This window comes from Pinus tabuliformis, chromosome 5_1 (assembly GCF_031772625.1).
Source record: "Pinus tabuliformis cultivar Carrire ecotype Pingquan chromosome 5_1, CPIR1, whole genome shotgun sequence".
Classification (NCBI taxonomy): Eukaryota; Viridiplantae; Streptophyta; class Pinopsida; order Pinales; family Pinaceae; genus Pinus; species Pinus tabuliformis.
This window is the reverse complement of record NC_142305.1, coordinates 308,414,787-308,433,946: the sequence shown is the minus strand read 5'-3', so window position 1 is coordinate 308,433,946 and position 19,160 is coordinate 308,414,787.

Genomic DNA, 19,160 nt, shown 5'->3' with positions numbered 1-19,160 from the left:
CTTGAATTTCGATGAAAATCCCATATTTTCTTTCTGCATGGTTGTTTTCTGCGTTTCCTGTAGAAGACTTCCTGTAGAAACGCCTGTAGAGTGCGACAGGCGGGAATTTTTTAAGAAATGGTAGAAATATCGAGAAAAAAAGGCAGGAAGCTTGCAGAGGACCACTGGTTAACTGATCTGGAAGTGGTGGACATGTGCTTCAGTTGTGACCGCAGTTAAACAAAGAGTGGTGAGAGTTTCAGCCGAGCGTCCCTTAAATTACTGCGTGATTTGTGGTGAGGTGGCAGAGACGTGCGCTGGCCCATGCAAACTGTAGTGCTATCATGAACTGCATGTTCTACTTATTAACTGTATGTTTTCTTCTTGATTAGTTGCACTAGAGTTCAACAGATCTACCACTAACTGTGTTTTCCAACTTCCACGTAAATGACTTATCCATGCATGCTGCGTGATTTTTGCCTTGATGAGTGCAATCGAATATGGCTAGCTTCCTGGCTGAATCCCCCCATCTCATTCATTCATGCAATGCTTAGATTAGACTCATGCAATAGAGGAACAAGGTTTAGTCACGTACCTGAAGTCAAATGGCTGTTGTGAAGCGCCTTTTGCTGCTGCATGCTCATATTCTGTTGCTGCATGCTTGGATCCTTTGGTTGCATGAGGGCTTGGCTGATGATTTTTGGTTGTTTTTTCTTGTACAGGTGTCCTCTGGCTGGATGCATGCTTCAGGAGTTCATTTCCACGCTCAGATCTGCACCTTCAGGCTGCTGCTGCTGCATTTTCACAGAACCAAAACTTGTTTTTGCCATTGCTCCCAAACGGTAGATCGGATCAATCTAAAAATTACTGAGCATGTTCCTATCATCATTATGCACCTACCATAGAAAAATCGTGATCAATGGATGCACGGATTTCGAGAAAAATGGAAAATGGCTGAATATTTCAGAGATCGATTTCTCGGAAACCGTGCATCGGAATCGGCTGAAACTGCTTGAGTAGGCTACTATCACCCATATGCATATCCCCATGAAACAGGTTTTGAAATGGATGCACGGATATGGAGAAAATGCAAAAATGGCTGATGGTGATGGAGGCTGATTTCTTGGAAACCGTGCACCGGAATTGGATGAAACTGCTCAGGCATGTTGCCATCTCCCTTTTACAATTCCCCATAAAACGGTTTTTCAAATGGATGCATGGTTTTCAAGTTAGGTCAAAAACAAATTCTGCTCTAGGTATTTTCTCTTCAAAGCATTTTGCAAATTCTTGCATGGAAAGGAAAACTGAGCTTGGGCTGTGATGTAGGTATGGAGATGATGGAGGAGGAGTTTGAAGATTGCAGTAGGACTTTTGAACCCTTGAGGAAGATACCATGTTCGCCAAACCACCTTTTTGAAATCCATGTCTAGTTTCCCACAATTTCTACAGGAACTTCCTGTAGAATCATAATGAAGAAGCACAAGGAGGTGGAAAAGATGATGGAAAAGGGTGAGGAATGGGAACATGGATGCTTGCAGCATAACCAAGGATTCCAAGCTTTAGATCCCCTTCCAACATCGAACCTGGCTCACTTGAAGGTTCTATAGAATGTTTCCTGTAGAAATATAGAACCTCCTCTAGAAGGCACAAAAACTCCTTTGTCTTTGTTTTGAGTGATCCTCCTGACCTGCAATGTCATTGCTGCAACCTGAAATTATTCAATGGAAATTAGATTTATTTTTCTTTTTCTTTTTCTCTTTTTTTTTTGAAAAACAACTAGGGCGCCTCATGGAGGTTTTCACCCTAATTCCCTGCCCTGGGCACCTCCAAGGGAGGTTTTCACCCAGAGATATTATTCTCTTTTCTCGTTTTTCCAACCCATTGACCGCCTCATGGAGGTTTTCAATCAATGAGCCAATCTAAGGCACCTCCGAGGAGGTTTTCACCTTATATTTCTATTTTCCTCTTTTTTCATTTTTTTCTTTTTCTTTTTTCTCTTTTTTTTTTTTTTCTTTTTTCTACCCTACCCTACTTGAAAAAAAAAATCATTCTCAAGTATAAGAATACTTCCAATGGAGCCATGTGCACATCGAGATTAGAGACAAAATGATGTGGAGGCTCGAAATGCATGCTTGGATAGGTATCCAGATCTCAGAGACCAAATGATCTGACCTTGAAGGGATCAAACATAGCTGAGGAAGAGAGTACTGCTGCAACTTAGTGACTGTCTGGAACCATGTCTCAATATAGCTTTGATATCCTTGGTCCTTTTGCTGATCTGGATCATTCTTCATGTCACCTTCTATCATGACTTTCTCATCTTCCTCTTTTTGCTGATCTTTCTCTTGAGTACATGGAGGATTTGATGGTAACCATGAGGGAGCTCTCTCGATCTCTGATTTTGATCTCTTCTCTTCATCAAGTGCAGCCCATGGTTCTTTGATCTCCTTTTTGGAATCTTCTTTTTCCTTTGGTCCTTCAATGTTGTCAATATAATCTCTTTTTTGCAACACTCTTCCTGAGCTTTGGTGAACATCATTGAGCTCAAGAGGAGTCATTTGCACATGTGCCTCAGCTTTGCAATTGGGTTGAGCTACTCCATTGTATGGCTTTGGAAATGGTACGGGTAGTTGAGTGGAGGTGTGAAATTGAGATGGAGATGGATGACATTGTGGTTGGGTAGGCATTTGGGGTTGCCTCGGTGGAGGAGGAGGCGATGGTTGTGGATGAGCAGGTGGTGGAGGAAAATAAGCGGGAGGAGTGTTGTATTGGGGCCTCCACCCCTGATAAGGTGCATTCCACTAAGGTTGAGGCTGAGCATAAGAGTGAAACGAATGAGCAGTTGGTTGGGCATAATATGGATCTGTGAAGGAACAAGGAGGGGGTGTGAACCAGGAAGGATGAGTAGGGGGACCCCAAGAAGGCATGAAAGTGGCTTGATAGGGGTCATAATAGGTCTCGGATGTCCCTTGCAGTTCCTGCTGATAAGATATGGGTTCATGTGGCCTCCTTTGGTTCATATAATAGAGTGATTCAGTGGCTCCTTTGGCTCTTTGATATGCAGCTTTGATTATGGGTAAGGAAGGGCACTGATCTGTAGGATGGTATTCTTCACATACAAAACACACTTCTATGGAGTACAATGGACATTCGTTCCTAGGATGCTTTCTAGTGCACCTAGGACAAAAAATGGCCAAAGCCCTCTTGGCTTCTTCTTGCTTCTTTTGGATCCGCAAGGTATCCAGTTGCATGGCAAGAAACTGCCTCATATCACTCTTGAAATCTTCGATCTGATTTTCAAATTCGTCTTTGGACAAGGTGCTGCTCCCAACATATCTGCTTGTAGCCATTTGCTCCAAAGGAATGGCTTCTTCTTCTTCTTCCCTTGAGGTTCTTTAAATATGTCTTGCTGTCCACCTAAGGGTTCTTTAATCACAGCCATCGAAGAAGAGAGAATGTTGGCTGTGTGAAGCAGTGGGGGTGTTGTGTATCATTTTTCTAAATTATCTCTACTCCTACAAGGCATGAAATGAAATCTTTTTGGTTGATTTTTTCTTCTTTTTTTTCTAATTCTACCTGCAAAACTGAAATAGATTGAACTACAACTAACTATCTTGCTAAAATGAAAATGTGGAATTGAAATAAAAGCAGGAAAGGACTAATCTATTTTGCTCAAATGAAATTGCAGGAATGAAATGCTAGTCTACGCTTGCAGAATTGAAATGATAATCTACGCTTGCAGAAATGAAATTACGGAATTGAAATGCTAATCTATGAAAGCAGGAAAGGCTAATCTACTTTTGCATAAATGAAATTGCATAATGGAAATGAAATAAACTACTTAGCAGAAGATTGTAGTGGAAAATAGAAGAAAAGCAACAATCACCAATACTCTGATGCTTCCCCGGCAATGGCGCCAAAAAGATGGTGGGCTCCAGTATTGTAGCAATAATGCTACAACTCATGGAACTCCCTTCTTTAATTTTATCAACTCGGTAGTTCGTAACAAACTTGGAAGCAACGGTGTTGTATGCACAAGTACTAGCTCTTGCCGCAGCTATCACTTGGTCAGCTGGCACAAGTCCGCTAGGAGCTTAAGCCAACTCCTATGAGCTCTTAGAAGAAGCTTTTTAATTGATGGATGAAAGCTAACTCAAAGGAAGCTAATCTACTTGCGGAAAGAAACTGAAAGCAAAAAAAGTAACGCAAACCCTAGCAAACCCTAATTCTACCAGCTAGTCCTACTGATGCAAAGGAGAGAATGCAAACTATTAAAAGAGATGCCACTACTTCTATGAAGGTGAAATGCATGTGTCTAGACTACCTTTATCTAAAGAAAACATCTTTTTGTATTTTTGAATCAGTTATTAGAATTATCATGCATGTGCTTTTAACTAGCTTTTGACTGTGCAGAGGTGGATCAAGGAGGAGAAATGCTTGGGAAAGGTTGGGAAGGTTCAGAGAGGGTCTAAGGGGTCCCTAACACCCTTCCAGAGAGTCTCCCAAAGTTTTGCTACCAAGAAACCGTGTTTATGAGCTTCTACAGGAAGTCTGCAGGGGTTCTACAGGATGTTCAGGATTTCTACAGGATGTTCTGTAATTCTTCTACAGGATGTTTCGAAATGGGATTTTGGAGCATGGATGGAGGGAAAAAGATGGAGGAATGAGTATGGAGGTGAAATAGGGGTGTGAAGATGTCTAGGACTTGGAGGATGGAGTTGAGGAGAAGGTGTGGATGGCTGGACTTGTTCCAAGAAGACTGAAGTAATGTTGCACAAAAGGTAGGGTTATGAGGGCAGTATGGCAACGTGAGGCAAGAAACCAAGTTAGGAGATGGAGAAGATGGGTTTGAGGGAGTCTGGGTAGACAGAGAAGTGGTACAGGTGCTCTGCAATTTGTGTTTCCAACTGAACCAACAAAGACATGCAAGAAAACAAAGATCTAGTTATTCTACCCTAATATGATCTAGCTAACAGTAACAAGAATGGACAACAGCTTTATTTGCAAGGAAACCATGTATATTAACTATGCAATGAAACATTCAAAGATCTGAACATGTAACCAACTTCTGCAAATGAAAACCAAACACTAATGATTGCATGACAAAGCAAAGTCAGTGCTTTTGTGGGCAGCAAAGTCATCCTAGTCACAACTCCTGATCTCACTGAGGGAGAGGTGAAACCACAGATGTTTGTTGGCCCTTTTCTTGAAGCTTTTTCTGTTAACAACCTATCAACTAAATCTGAGTATGAAAGCTATTTTACTCATCAAAAAAACAAACTAAATAGCAAAACAAGATTTAGATCTAAATAACGAATTTTATTCTAAGAATGCAGCAAAAACACATAAAGATAATCAAAGGACGTACTGGGCATTTGAGATGGACCCAACCCCAAGAGCTACAGCCTCCTAAGAGAGATTTAGAGCTGGTGCAAAGCTGGATTCATCTTTATTGAGAAAGAAATGAAGAGTTACATCAAAACTGTCCACAAGGAGAACTTGAAAATGAGCTGACAACAAAACTAATCTATTGCCTAAAAATCGAACTACAAAATGACTACAACAACACTATGAAATGACTAACTACCAGATACAAAATTACTAACCACTAGCTAACCAAAATGAGGCCCTAAGCCTTCTTATTTATACAAATTGAGGACCCCAACAGTCCCCCTAAACTTTAGGGACTTGGCTGCCCAAGACTTGTAGTTAACAACAGTCCTACTTGACTTGCTTGTCTGCCCTTGTTCTAATTGATTTGGTGGCCTTTGAACTCCGAGCTGATGGTGGAGAATTCGAGGTAAGGGCCCATAAATGAAGGGAACACCTTCCTACAAATCCTCTCCCTTGTTCTCCCACGAATTTGGCTGCCAAGTGCTCATTAAAACCTTCAATTTTGTCTCCAAGTTGACCAAAAAGGCTACACAAAGCACCCATTAGACTTGTTGGCATAATGACTAACCAAATTCACTCTATTAGCATAAATATAATAAAAAACATGCAATAAACTAATGAGAATGGTGGATTAAGTCAAATTAGGAGGTTGAATGAGCCCAAATAATTATCCATTTTTGCGGCTCATCAGTAGGCTAGTGACCCCATAGCTTATATCATTGTTTTTGTATTCTAGAGGCCATTTATAGCCTCATTGATTATGTATTATGTTGCTGATATGTATTGCACTAGGTGACAATTCGATATATTCACCTTTCCTTGGTTTTAAATGAGCAAACTTTGAATATATTATCTTTATTGGTTTTAAATCTCAAAAATAGTTTTCTTTCAATAAAAACTAATTATTTCATGTATTTTTTAAAGGTCAGTTCATTGAGATCTCACTAGTCTCTGTTTGTCTGGTTCTGGTTTGAAACCTAGTTTGATAGGTGGATTAGTCTCGTCACCGGTTCTGTTTTTTAAAACTATGGTTTTATCTAACACACTATTATAACATTTATTTTATATTCTATCTACATAACCACAATTATAAAATTGATCATATTTCTTAATTTTTATATTAAATATTTTAAAATATCATTCATATTTAAAAAAATGTTTTATTAAAATTTTAAACTACATGGTGTTTTTCTATTTTTTTTTATGTGTTTCTTTCTTTTCAGTGGCTCAATTGAAATGTAAAATCCAATTGTATTTTTTTTCTTCGTAAAAAAAACCCTAATTTCATTCATTTATTTGAACAAAATTGCATTTTGTATATGTATTTTAGAGACTACATTCTCTAGGAACTGCCTAGTTCTATATGTGGCAATAAAAAACAAAAAAAGTGCATTATATAGTCATAGTTAAAATATTATGTTTTGTTGACAGTGTTGGACATGCGCCAACTATAGGGGATCTCCTTAGTATGAAGTCCCAATTAGACCTCACACCTTTTGGGATAGAAGCCCCATCCAAATATCGACCTGATTTCCATTTTGAATGTGTTTTTCTCTTGGATATCAAATGTAGAGACAAGTGCGAGACTAAATGCAATATGTTAGAAGAATGAGAATGAAATAAACTCTCCATTGATAGCTTGTGCAACATGATATAATTAAAATACATCAACAACATCATGAGCAACAACATACCTTAAGGAAGAACCAAATAGCTAAAACTAACTAGGACATACACAAGGGGAAAAGTGTTAGAAATTAAACAACAAATTAGTCCACAATCTATCAATAACATTAACATTGAATTAAGAGCAAAGATTCAAAGACAACACAAACGCTGCATGAAAATAAATTAGTTCATAATCATGTAACCTATGTGTAAACCACATGCGTACATAATTGAAATATTAGATAACCAATATAACAATAGAGGAATGCATGGGAATCATTGCAAGAACATAAAAACTTCTCATTAATATTGTTTCCAATTCGAATACATGTACAATAAGCTCATCAAAACCCAATAGTGGGATGAGAGTAGTTCATATTGTTATCACCAAAAAATGATCACCTAACCATTTCTAACTATCGAAATACACCATGTAGATTTAATTTTTACCATAGTAAAATCGCTTTCACTATGGAAAATAATTTAGTAAACCACTTTTATTAAATTATTTTCTGATTTAAATTAAAAAACCTCATGAGAATGATTAGATAAATCATTATTTATTTGAGTTTCCTTATTTTTGTTATTAAAATATTTATTAAACCACTATTTAATAATTATTTTGATTTCACACCTTTCTTGTTTCTCGTGAAATAATTAATAAATCATTTTATTTGTTAATTATTTCTAGATAAAGGTATTTAACCATTTTAAATACTTTTTCCCTCTCTAATAAATATAATAAAGTATTCCAAAGTAGTTAGATCTGAATTTGGTCAATAATATTTTATTATTCTCCATTTTCGAGATTAACTCCATACTTTGCTATATAAGGAGGGTTTTTCATCCATTCTTCACCATGACTATTATCATCGTCAACATTATCGTCATTTTCTTGAGCTCCCATTTGAGTTCTCCACTTTTGTTTTGGTTTTCACACATTAGGAGAGAGAAAACCAGTTTCTGAAGCATCAAGGATATCAAAGGACCCATCCCACGGAGGGGGATTTGCAGAAACTTAGGTAGATCTCCTCCATAGGTGTTATCAATAAAATTCTTTTACATTTCAATTGGGTTGTTACATTGGTTTCTATATCGTTGCTTTCTGTTCTAGGTTATCTACACCTTTTTTTGTAGTTTTTTACATTTGTTTTGCAGATCTAGATCGACAACAACCATCAAATTGTTGCCAGGGTCACTTGTCACCTAGTGACTTAAGTGAGGGTTTTTGGTACACCTTCCAAGAATTTTCACACTAACAAATGACATCTCCACTGGGTCTTTAGTTACACATTTCTTTTTTCTGACAAATGGCGACTCCAATGGTGTAATAACAACATTCTTGGGTGACTAAAGTTTTAGAAATTTTAGGGTTTTCTTCAGCTATTTTTAAGCTTCTCTATTTCTATTTATAGTATTAAACCCTATTTTGTCAAATTTTTAGATTTTGTTGGGTTTCTGGTCTTTTCCGCAGGTCATAGGTACCAACCGAGCAAAATTCAAAAAAATCTATGTGATATTTTCCAACCAAGGCTATTGAGAATAGAGCACACTTTTAAACCTCATAAGTGAGTTGCAGAGTGCACTTTTTGGCTCCAAAACTGTGTTCTCCTCAATTCTAGGCCAATGCGTGCATTCTGGAATTTTTTTGGATTTTTATTTTTCAAATTTTGTATAGATTTGCCGAGAGTGTTGTCTACAGATTGGTTTGGATTTCTCATCTTTGTTTGTCAGTCTCCCTTAGGCCTAGATCCACTTTATTTGTCTCTTTGAGGAAGGAAAAATACCCCTAGGGTTTAGAGTACACCTCCACATTGTTAAGAAGAGATTTTCTGAGTGAGAAGTCTAAGGTTTTTAGCATTTTCAACCTCTGTTTTTCAGCTCTGATCCATTACTTTTCAAATCCATTGGATAGGTTTATTTTACCTTTTCTCCCTTTAGTGTTTGGGTTGTCCTTTTCCCACTTAGGATGCCCTTGAGCATCCTAGGTCTTAGAGCTTCATACCTATCCTTTATAGCATTTTTCACCTCTTATTTTTTTTTTCTCTGCACCATTTACAGTAGTTTAGGGCCTTTAGATCCCAATCCCTTGACATTAGATCTTAGTGTTGTCTTTATGTGTCTTTTAGTAGTTTGTTTTCCTTCTCGTTTTTAGCAGTTTAGTATCCCTTGTGGGTGGAGTTGTGTGGAATAGATTCACTATTTATTTTTCTACCATTTTCCAAATTTATGTACAATATTTCAGTATTTTACTTTCAACAGCATATGGCATCATTAAACACACTTAATTAACTCATCCACTTGTTACATCATTTTCAAACACTTACACCTTAAGTGAACATGAGCTTGGTTAACACAGCCAAGCCAAGACTTGAAACACTACATCTTAATAAATCAACACACATAGATTAAGCCCACTTTGGCATTAGGGACAAAAAATATTTGTAGTGTAGGTGTAGGTTTGGTGGGATAGGATTCCATTAACACCCATCAGTCACTTTTCATTTATACATAGAAGTTGACATATTAGGGAGCTTAAAATCCTTCACCATCCCACGGTCAAAGCCAGAGTGTGTCAGAAACTTGACTCAGAGGGGGTTAGGCTAGGTCATCGTGTGAGTAGTTCTCCTTGGGGCTACCCAACCTGTGACACGGTGTTTCTTATGGTGGCTAGTTACCAAGAAGCTCAAGACTCGACCACCCCCGTGGAATGAAAGTAACCGTAGTGACAAATCTTAGGAAAACACCTTATAGGACTGGATGTGGGAAGCAATTGGTCCTCTACCCCACCTTTCTTTGGATAACTGTGCTTGCCATCTAAAACATTAGATCTAGGATTGTTTGAGGATTTAGATCACCTATAGGCTAGAGGTATTTTTCTTTGATAGGATGTGTTTTTCTTGTATTAGAGTAACATCATTATAATATTTAGTTTACACTTGGCACCAGTGCACTAGGTGTTTTCTTGTTGTTTGTTACTCTTTTATTCCTATCGTTACCCTTTAGCCTAGACACCATAATGCTTCTAAGGCGTACGTCACATCGAATTAGATGGTTTCACCCTCAGTTCCCATTAGGCCATATTACTCATCCCCGTCAAGTTCAAGTTCATCCTCCCAATCCTATATTGAGTCATCATTCTGATTCTGATTCTGATTTTTTTGATTCATCTCGTTCATTCTCTGATTCTGCGTCTTCTCAACCCCATATTTCCATCATGTCAGGCACCAATGCAGGTGCAAGAACCCAAGGTGGTAAACCAGGTGCTAACCAGGGTAACCCCACTAGCAAAATCTCCACTAATGTGGTCACTTTGACTCCCTCACTTCCTTTTTTCGCCAGTTTAAGTCTCCTAAATTTTAACCAGCTTATCAATGATCCTCTTCTCCATGATCCCATATAGCCAACAATGCCTACTAAACTCCCTTTAGACATCCAAAAGTTTGAAGGTAATCTCGGAGAAGACCCAACTAATCATGTTCACTCCTTCCATATGTGGTGTTCATCCGATTCTATTACTGAAGACTCCATTCATCTTCGGTTATTCCAATGCATGCTCACTAGAGCTACTGTAAAGTGGTATGTTGACCAGCCTCGAGAAACCCATTCCACTTTTGCGACTCTTTCCATAACCTTTCTTTCATATTTTCAGCTACATCTTTGTTATGATACCAGTACCAAACTTTTGACTTCATTTCGTCAATTTTTTTCCACCCACCATTACGACCATGTTTAGTAATGGCATAGAAGGAGGAGCCTCTGTAGATCTCCTGACCTCAAAGACCGAGTCTATATGGATTGGTTAATTAGATCATTGTTGGCCCCCATTGTGAAATATGTCACTTCTCACTTCCCTCAGTCTCAGGAAGAGGCACTCCAAATAGCTCTCAAATTTTATTTGATTTACACCCATTCAATTTATTTTTACATTGTCATCCCCGATCTTCCTCAACCTGGTGCTACTAATGCACCAAGGGAATATCATGCCACAGATGGCATAGTTGGAACCATTTTGCACCCACAACCATATGATACACCTCAAATGAGTTATGGTCAACCTTAGGGAGGGACCAGTTCCATGTACAATTATCCCTCCCCCAATCCTCCTAAGGGAAATCCTTATCTAGGTCCTAGAGTACCATATATATATCCTTGTCTGCATTAACAGATGTCAGGGTCAGTTGTTGCATTTCTTGCTTATACCAATGTTGCCCCATATCCATATTATTCGTATGCATAACCTAACGCTCCAGCCCCTCCACCACCAACACCCTAGCCTTGTTGAGTTAAAGTGGGTTTGGACCCAGGTTCATAGTTAGTTGCAACAACCAATAAAACCCTAAACTTTCGACCTTTTCAGCAACAACCTACATAACGTAGGATACAGTCTCACCCGAAGAAATATTGGGGGATGAAAAAACCAGGTTTCTACATCCAGAGGTCCGTGTGATGGGTTTTTGTGATTCCTAGGGCTTTATCCCGACCTTCGCAAACCCTAACCCTTAAAATGCAGAAATTTTGATAACCTACAGAAAACAAATTCTAACTCTACATTGATTTCTTTAAACATTCATAACATGAAGTAAATAAACAAATATATCACTTTCGCGCATGTATTAAGTGTTCCTTATGATAATTGAAACAAATAGAGAGAATTCACAGTAAATGCAGAAGTAAACGTAAACACACATATACATAGATATGGCTTCAAAATAGTCTTTATTATGTTCAATCCTTCTGTTGCAGACTCTTTCTTCCTTGTGCACATAGCTACAAGGGCCCACACACTTAATTGCAGACTTACCAATGTCTCTGCGCACATAGATGCAGGAGTCTTCCCCTTCACCTAAATACAGAAAACAAACTCTTCTGACTTAGACTGCTTTCCAATAGATAGATATTCCCTTATTAACTACCTATGAATCACTATGACTCCTTTATATAGCTTTTTTCATTACATTACCATGGTTCTCGAACCATGGTCAGGTCACAAAACATATTAACTTCTAACCTAGTAAGGGGCTTTGACCTTTCTAAAGCCCCTTTGACTTGTAATGACCTTCATGCTCCTCTTCCTCAAAATGCAGATACTTTACAAGGAAAAACAAATATTACAAATTTGACCCCAGGGGACCCTGTCCCAATAGGCCCCAATACAAAGTTGTGACTCGTCCTCGAGTCACTCTACTGGTGGCACCTCGATCTTCACCTGTAGCTCACTGAATTCAATCTTTAAATTTTTTAGGTTTATTATCCCCTACGCAGTGCCCTAACAAACTTCTTCAACTAATTTCTCTATGGTTGGACCTTCGAATGCAAGGCCCACCATTCTTCATGTCTATTTCATGGCCTTTAGCTTGCCTTGCACCAATAGTGTCATCTGAATCACCTTATTCGCCTAAGGCTACATCCTTGAAGAGATGATTGCTTCTTTGTGACGCAGCTCATCAATTTCTCTCTGGATGAGCTTGCCTTTATGTAATATGGTAAACCTTAGCAATGGTGCCAATGTTCATGCTCTTGACCTCATTTCATTGAACTGTCTTTGCTTCAATCTTTTGCAGAGTTGGATCCTCTTGCAACGAGGTCCATAATTCCATGTCTTTTCTGAACAACTGAGTGTAGCCCTTGACTGCATCATCCAAGGTGGCCATCTCTTCTTTAATAGTAGCCTTGCACTACTGTCTGACTTCTGGAGGGGTACTGGGCTACAAATTAATTTGTAGCTCAGAGATTTGTAGTTGCAGCTAAAATGTGACTTTGCCAATTTCAGTATATGACTCCCTTACTATAGTAGCTAGCTTCTGAATCTTCTTAGCAGGGGTCACTTCTGCCTTAATCTATAGCTCGGTGAGCTCACTACAGGCCTATGCTATTGCTACTTCCATTTGCTAACTTCGTGTTGTTACCTCCTCCTTTTCCTTAAGGGTCTGAGCCTTTATCTCAAAGATCTATTGATTATTGGTTTTTACCTCATTGATGATCAATAGTGTAAGTCATTCTCAAATATTGAGCTCGTTGGACACCCCTTGGTGTAGCTCGTGTAGAGTTTGAATGGGAAGCGCAACCAAATTTAGACTCAAGTCTTTCATATGTGGTAGGTGCACCTTTCCTTTTGGTAAATCGATGCACAGGGACCCATCTGGTAGTTGTAATGTGCGAATATCCAGGGCGAGTTCTGCTTCCAAGGATGACCCACTTGATTGTTTCAAGCTCACTTGCTTGAATAAAACCTGTTTGGATGTACAATTCCCAAAGGCCCTATTGTACCTTACCTAGTATTTGTTGTTACTGCTCTTCAAAGTGGTCCCATCAAAATGTGTTTAGGCGAGCAACAACACCTGGAGCTATATTTTAGGGTGGTACCTCATCACGAAAGAGACCAAATGATGGTGCTCTACTAGAGGATCATCATGATCTAGTTGATCCTCCCAACACAGTCTCCACCTACATCATGATCCCTCCAGTGATATGGTGGAAGGCATGGCTACCACAAATCCATAGCATTGTTGTGGCTATAACTTGTGTCTCCAAACTCTCCAAGTCATCAACTTGGATGGTCGCGACCTTTGCATGACTACCCCATACACAATGATGCTCAACAAACTCCTCAATATGCCTCCCATGATGCAACATTGGATGTATCTCCCCTACCACCTCCAATGGGTGTAGTCCTGTAAAAACGTATATGTCTTGGATCGTGAGTTCAATCCTGTGCACTTATACTACAAAGGCCTCCTGACCTGGATCCTAGTAACTCACTATCCTTGATAGCAATAGCTCAACAACCCTTGTCAATGGATTCTCTAAGAACTTCAACACATCACATTGTGCCAATATCTTTCTCACTGCTTGATCCCCATGAATCTTAGCATGTAGGGTCTCAAATTCTCATTATCACCATAATATATTTAACTTTTACATACCTACAAGACAACATTATGTTTTGTCAATCAAGAGTACAAAAGACACTCATGGGATGAATTTAGCCTCAACTTCCAGTAGACCACCAGTAACTTCCCACCTTCTCAGTCTAGAGTGTAGTTTTTGTCTTCAAAATTGCGTTGAACACACTTGTGGGCCCCATCTCTAGGCTCCATAGGATAGATCAATCCCCGAAAAGTGTGTTGTGACTGTGAGGATAAGCAGGGGTCTCCCAAAAAAAACTGAGACCCTAATTTGAAAATCTAAACCACTAAAATTGATGAGCATGGCTAGGCCACCTACTTCCAACTTGTAGATCCTAATTCAGATGGTCGGTTTGTTTGCTATGATCTCCACAATATTTAGGGCCTTATCCTCCTCCCCAAAATTCTCCACAGCTCACTATGCAAATGAATTGGATTTGGAGGCAAAAAGGCCTTTTATAGGAAATCCCCTAGTTTTTTTTGTCACCCATTGCGACCGAACTATAACTTTTTTATATGAACTGTCAGCACCGTTGGAAAGCTCTCACTGAGTTCTATAACGAGTCTCTTTATTTTGGTAATTTGAAACTTCACCTAGAAGCCATTTTTTCCATGAGGTCTCACTTTACTGCCTTGTAAAACTGAATCTCTTCATTTGAGCCACTCGTACTCTGGTACCAATTTACCTTAGCACCGGTTGACTCACATGTCGATTTTCATCATGTGTAACATTATTTACTCATGTTTTCATGGTCCCCACTGAGCCTCCCCCATGTGGCAGCATCATCAAGTCACCCTTGTTCAAAGCATATGAGATGTTTCACCCTTGTACTTATGGATTCTATTATGAGTCCCCATTGTGTCCCATTACAATGTTTCATTCATCATCATGCTACATTTCTTCCATTTTACTTATATTTAGCCTCCAGGACTTCTGCTCCATCTTTGCCAAATCCATGTTTGATTCATTGACCATCCCCTCTGGATTCAAGTCAGTCACTACCAGCTCAACCATTTTTATTATGCTCTGACAAGGGAAGTCATCAGTCCGTCATCCATCATGTTTCCTTCCATCATAATCCCTGGTGTCAGTCCAACAGTCACTCTAATATGCTTCCTCATGTATTTGTTGAAGATTCCTCATTTCCTTAACTCGGGAGGTCTCTCTTTTGTTGACACAAGAACATTTATTATAGAAGAGAGTCTAGAAGGCAATGTACCTTGGTTCCAACTTCCATCTTTGTTCGGTGCCTCAAATCAAGCAGAGGGACTCATTATTTCCCTTTAACTTTATTGTTTCTCACGTGCTCAACATCAGCTCCTTATCACACGATCGAGATTTTTACGCTTGATAGTTCAGTGATCCAGAGTGTTATCACCAAAAAATTGATCATCTAGCCTAATTTACTAGATGGATCAAGGTACATCATGTAAAGCCAATTTTAACATAGTAAAATTGCTTTCACTATGAAAAATTACTTAATAAACCACATTTGCTAAGTAATTTATAATTAAACCCATGAAGAATAATTAAATAAATCACTATTTATTTAATTTTCTTATAGGAATAACTAATTAATCCATTGTTCAATTATTATTCCTGGTCATATTTGACCCAATCATGAAAAATAAACAGATAAATCATTAAATATTATTTTTGTCTAAGAATAATAAATTATTCATTAATTAATTATTATTCTTTGTCAAATTTGATTAAATCCCTTAGGAATAATCAAACAAATCCTTATTTGTTTATTATTCCTTAAATAATTCCTTGAGACAATAAATAAATCATTTATTTATTTATTATTTCTAAATAAAAGTTTAAATATTTTTTCCCTCCTAAACAAATATAATAAAATATTCCAAGCAGTTATTCCAGGAATGGGGTTAATAATATTTTATTATTGCTCGTTATTCGAGGATGACTCAATATTTTCTTATAAATAGAAGGGGTTTCCATTCATTATTTTCTTTTTTATTATTTTCATTGTTGCACTCACTGTTGTAACTCTAATTATTTTCATTGTCGCACACCATATTTTTGCTGGGTTTACACATTATAGAGGAGAGAGACTCTACACAAGCTGAAGATGTTTGAGGATAGCCAAGAACCCATCCCATAGAGGGGGACTGGTAACATTTATTTTTTCCCTTCATATATGTTATAATAAAACTATTCTTTTTATATCTAGTTTCCATTGGATGATTGGAGTTATTACTATTTATTTTTGTTGTTTGACTATGATTGTGGCATAGATTAGGGTTTTGACAGGTTTTGTTTCTATCAGTTGTTGTAGATCTAAAATGTTTAGCAGCCATTTATATTGTTGAGATTGTTTGTCATCCACAATCTTAAGTGGGTTCTTTTTGTACATCTTTGAGAAGAAAATGCTACAACAAAATTGGTGACTCCACTGGTTTTTTACTTCAGATCTAGAAACCTAGGTGACCTTCATTTTTAAGCTTAGGGTTTCTTGTTTTTAGGGCCTCTTAATGTTTCCTAGCCTTTTAACCCTAGATCTATTAAATTTATGACTTCCGCAAGCTTTCTGGTCTTTTCCACAGGAGACAGGAACCAGCTGCGACAGAGGCGATAATTTTTTTCTGAGATTTACTGACCAAGATCCATAGAGTAGAAATCACACTTTTTAGCCCAAAAAGTATGATTTGGAGGCCAGAGTGCACTTATCAACCCAAAAAGTACGATCCCACCTGAAAAATAGGTCAGTACCTGCGAGTTTTGGGTTTTTGGGTTTTTCTAAGATCCGTTTCTAGGTTTTGCAGAGAGTTGTCTCTTGGGTTGTCTGACCTCTGTCCCATCTTGCTTAGGCCTTGATCTACTTTGATTTACTCATTCAAGTGGAATTTATCCCCCCTAGGGCTTCTAGTACACTTCCACCTTTATAGGAGGAGTTTAGCTAAGTGAGTAGTCTGAGTTTCTACAGTGCTTTCAGCCATATCTTCCAGATCTGTATCCTTCTGTTTCATATCTACAAAGATAGGTTTTCACCATCCATAGTTTCATATTAGAACTTGTTTGGTCATTTTCCTTAGGGTCCTAGTGGTTTCCCTTTGTTTTTCCCCATCTCCCAATCTTTTTGTAGTGATCTTCTTCTTAGGTTTTTTGTTGGTGCTGCACCACTCTTTAGTAGCCTAGTGTCACTTGATCCTAGTCACACTGAAAATTATGTCTCTTGTCCTTTTTAGTGTTTTTTCCATCAATTTTACCACCACCCAACACAGTGTTTGTAAACTTGGTTTGGGTTAGGTTTAGTTAATTGTTTTTCTATTCATTTTCTATTATTAATTTCAGTTTATTTTCAGCAAGATATTTTTTATTTTTTTACAAACACGATCTAGGCTTAATCAATAAATGCACTTGCACACACAAGCACACCTTAAGCAAAGGGCACTTGGTTTACACTGCCAAGCCAAGAATTAACATAACAAATTTATCTCCCCTCATCGAGACAAAGGCATATTGTTGATCTCCCTTCACCATTTTCGTGTCACGTGTGTCTTACCACCATTGTGTCACCAAGACATCTGTCATGGAGACTATTAGGCCTTCACCCCCAGTTTCCACTTGGGCATATTACCCCTCCCCATCGGGTTCGAGTTCATAGCCCTCCAAGTCCCCATATTGACTGTTTTCCTACTCCATTTGATTCCTCATATGATTCCGAGCCTACTTCACTGCATATTGTCACCATGTTTGGAACCACAGCTGGTGCAGGAATCCAACCTAGTGTTGGCTTTGGTTCTATTTGGTGGTCACCCAAAGCAGAACAATCTCAGGAACTTTTCTGGCAGCCCCCATGCTCCCTTTCATGGTTGGCTTAAGTCTACCGGATTTTAGTCAATTGAGAAACGACCCCATACACCATGATGCTAGTTGGCCTTCTATGCTGACTAAGCTTCCCTTAGACATCCAAAAGTTTGAGGGTAATGCTAGAGAGGATCCTACCAACCATGTCTAATCCTTCCACATGTGGTGTTTGTCTAACTCCATTACCGATGACTCCATTCCTATTTGGCTATTCCACTGCACGCTCACTAGAGACGCTACAAAATGGTATGTAGAATAGCCCACCACATCTCATTCCATTTTTGTGACACTTACTAAAGTGTTCCTTTCATATTTCCAGTTACCTCTCTGTTACGAAATTGGTATGGAATTATTGACCTCATTAAGTCTGTCCTCCACCACTCACCTTTCCAAAAATATTCAAGAGTGGCATCGAAGGAGGAGTACATGCTTTTCCCTACCCTTCAAAGATCGTGTCTACTTAGATTGGTTTCTAAGGAGCCTTTTATCACCCATTTGAAAAGATGTCAAACCCATTTTCCTCATACCGAGGAAGAATCTATCCAAACTTCTCTAAGATATAACCTGATTTATGCGCAATCCAGTTATGTCTATACCATCATTCCAAACCTCCTTCGTCTTAGAAGTGCCAATGCACTGGGGGCATCTCACGCCGTTGAAGGTATCTTTGGAACCCTTTCACACCCTTCACCATATACTCAGCACAATTATGGCTATTTGCATGGGCACCAGTTCTGATAACACTCATGCCCCTCCTGCTAGCAACATGTTTTCAGGATCCCAACCTGTGTATCAAACCATTGCTCCTCCTTATGCACAATGAGTGCTCTAGCCCCTCAAGAATTAGCACCACAACCTCCCATGCATCCTGAACCCTAGCATCCACTACCCCCTTAGGTTCAAGTGTTTGCACTGTCGAGTGCAACTAATCCCCAAAATTTGAAGAAAGAGAATAAGGGGAAGGGTAACAAGGGTAACTAGGGTAATCAAGGTAATCAACTTACTGAACCCTAGGGGAACCAACCTAACACCAATAGCCAGCAATAGGGCAGCCAACCCAAGTAGAACAAGGCTATTCATATGAACAATCCTTGTGCATGTTGTGGTGTACATGGCCATTATACACATGAGTGTCCCCTCTTACCCCAGATGCGCCAAATGTGGAAAGTTTAAGCAACTTCTAGAGGTCAACAATCACCTTATAATCCTGCATTATCTCAACCAGCAGTGCTTACAAATCCTTTTGCTCAGAAAGGATTTGTCACTACTCAACCTCAACTAGGTCAAACAACCCACCCCCCCAACCTTTTGGTCCTGGTAACTACCAGAATTTTATGATGAACTCTGATGAGGTTAACCCCTCTGATATCAACCTGCAA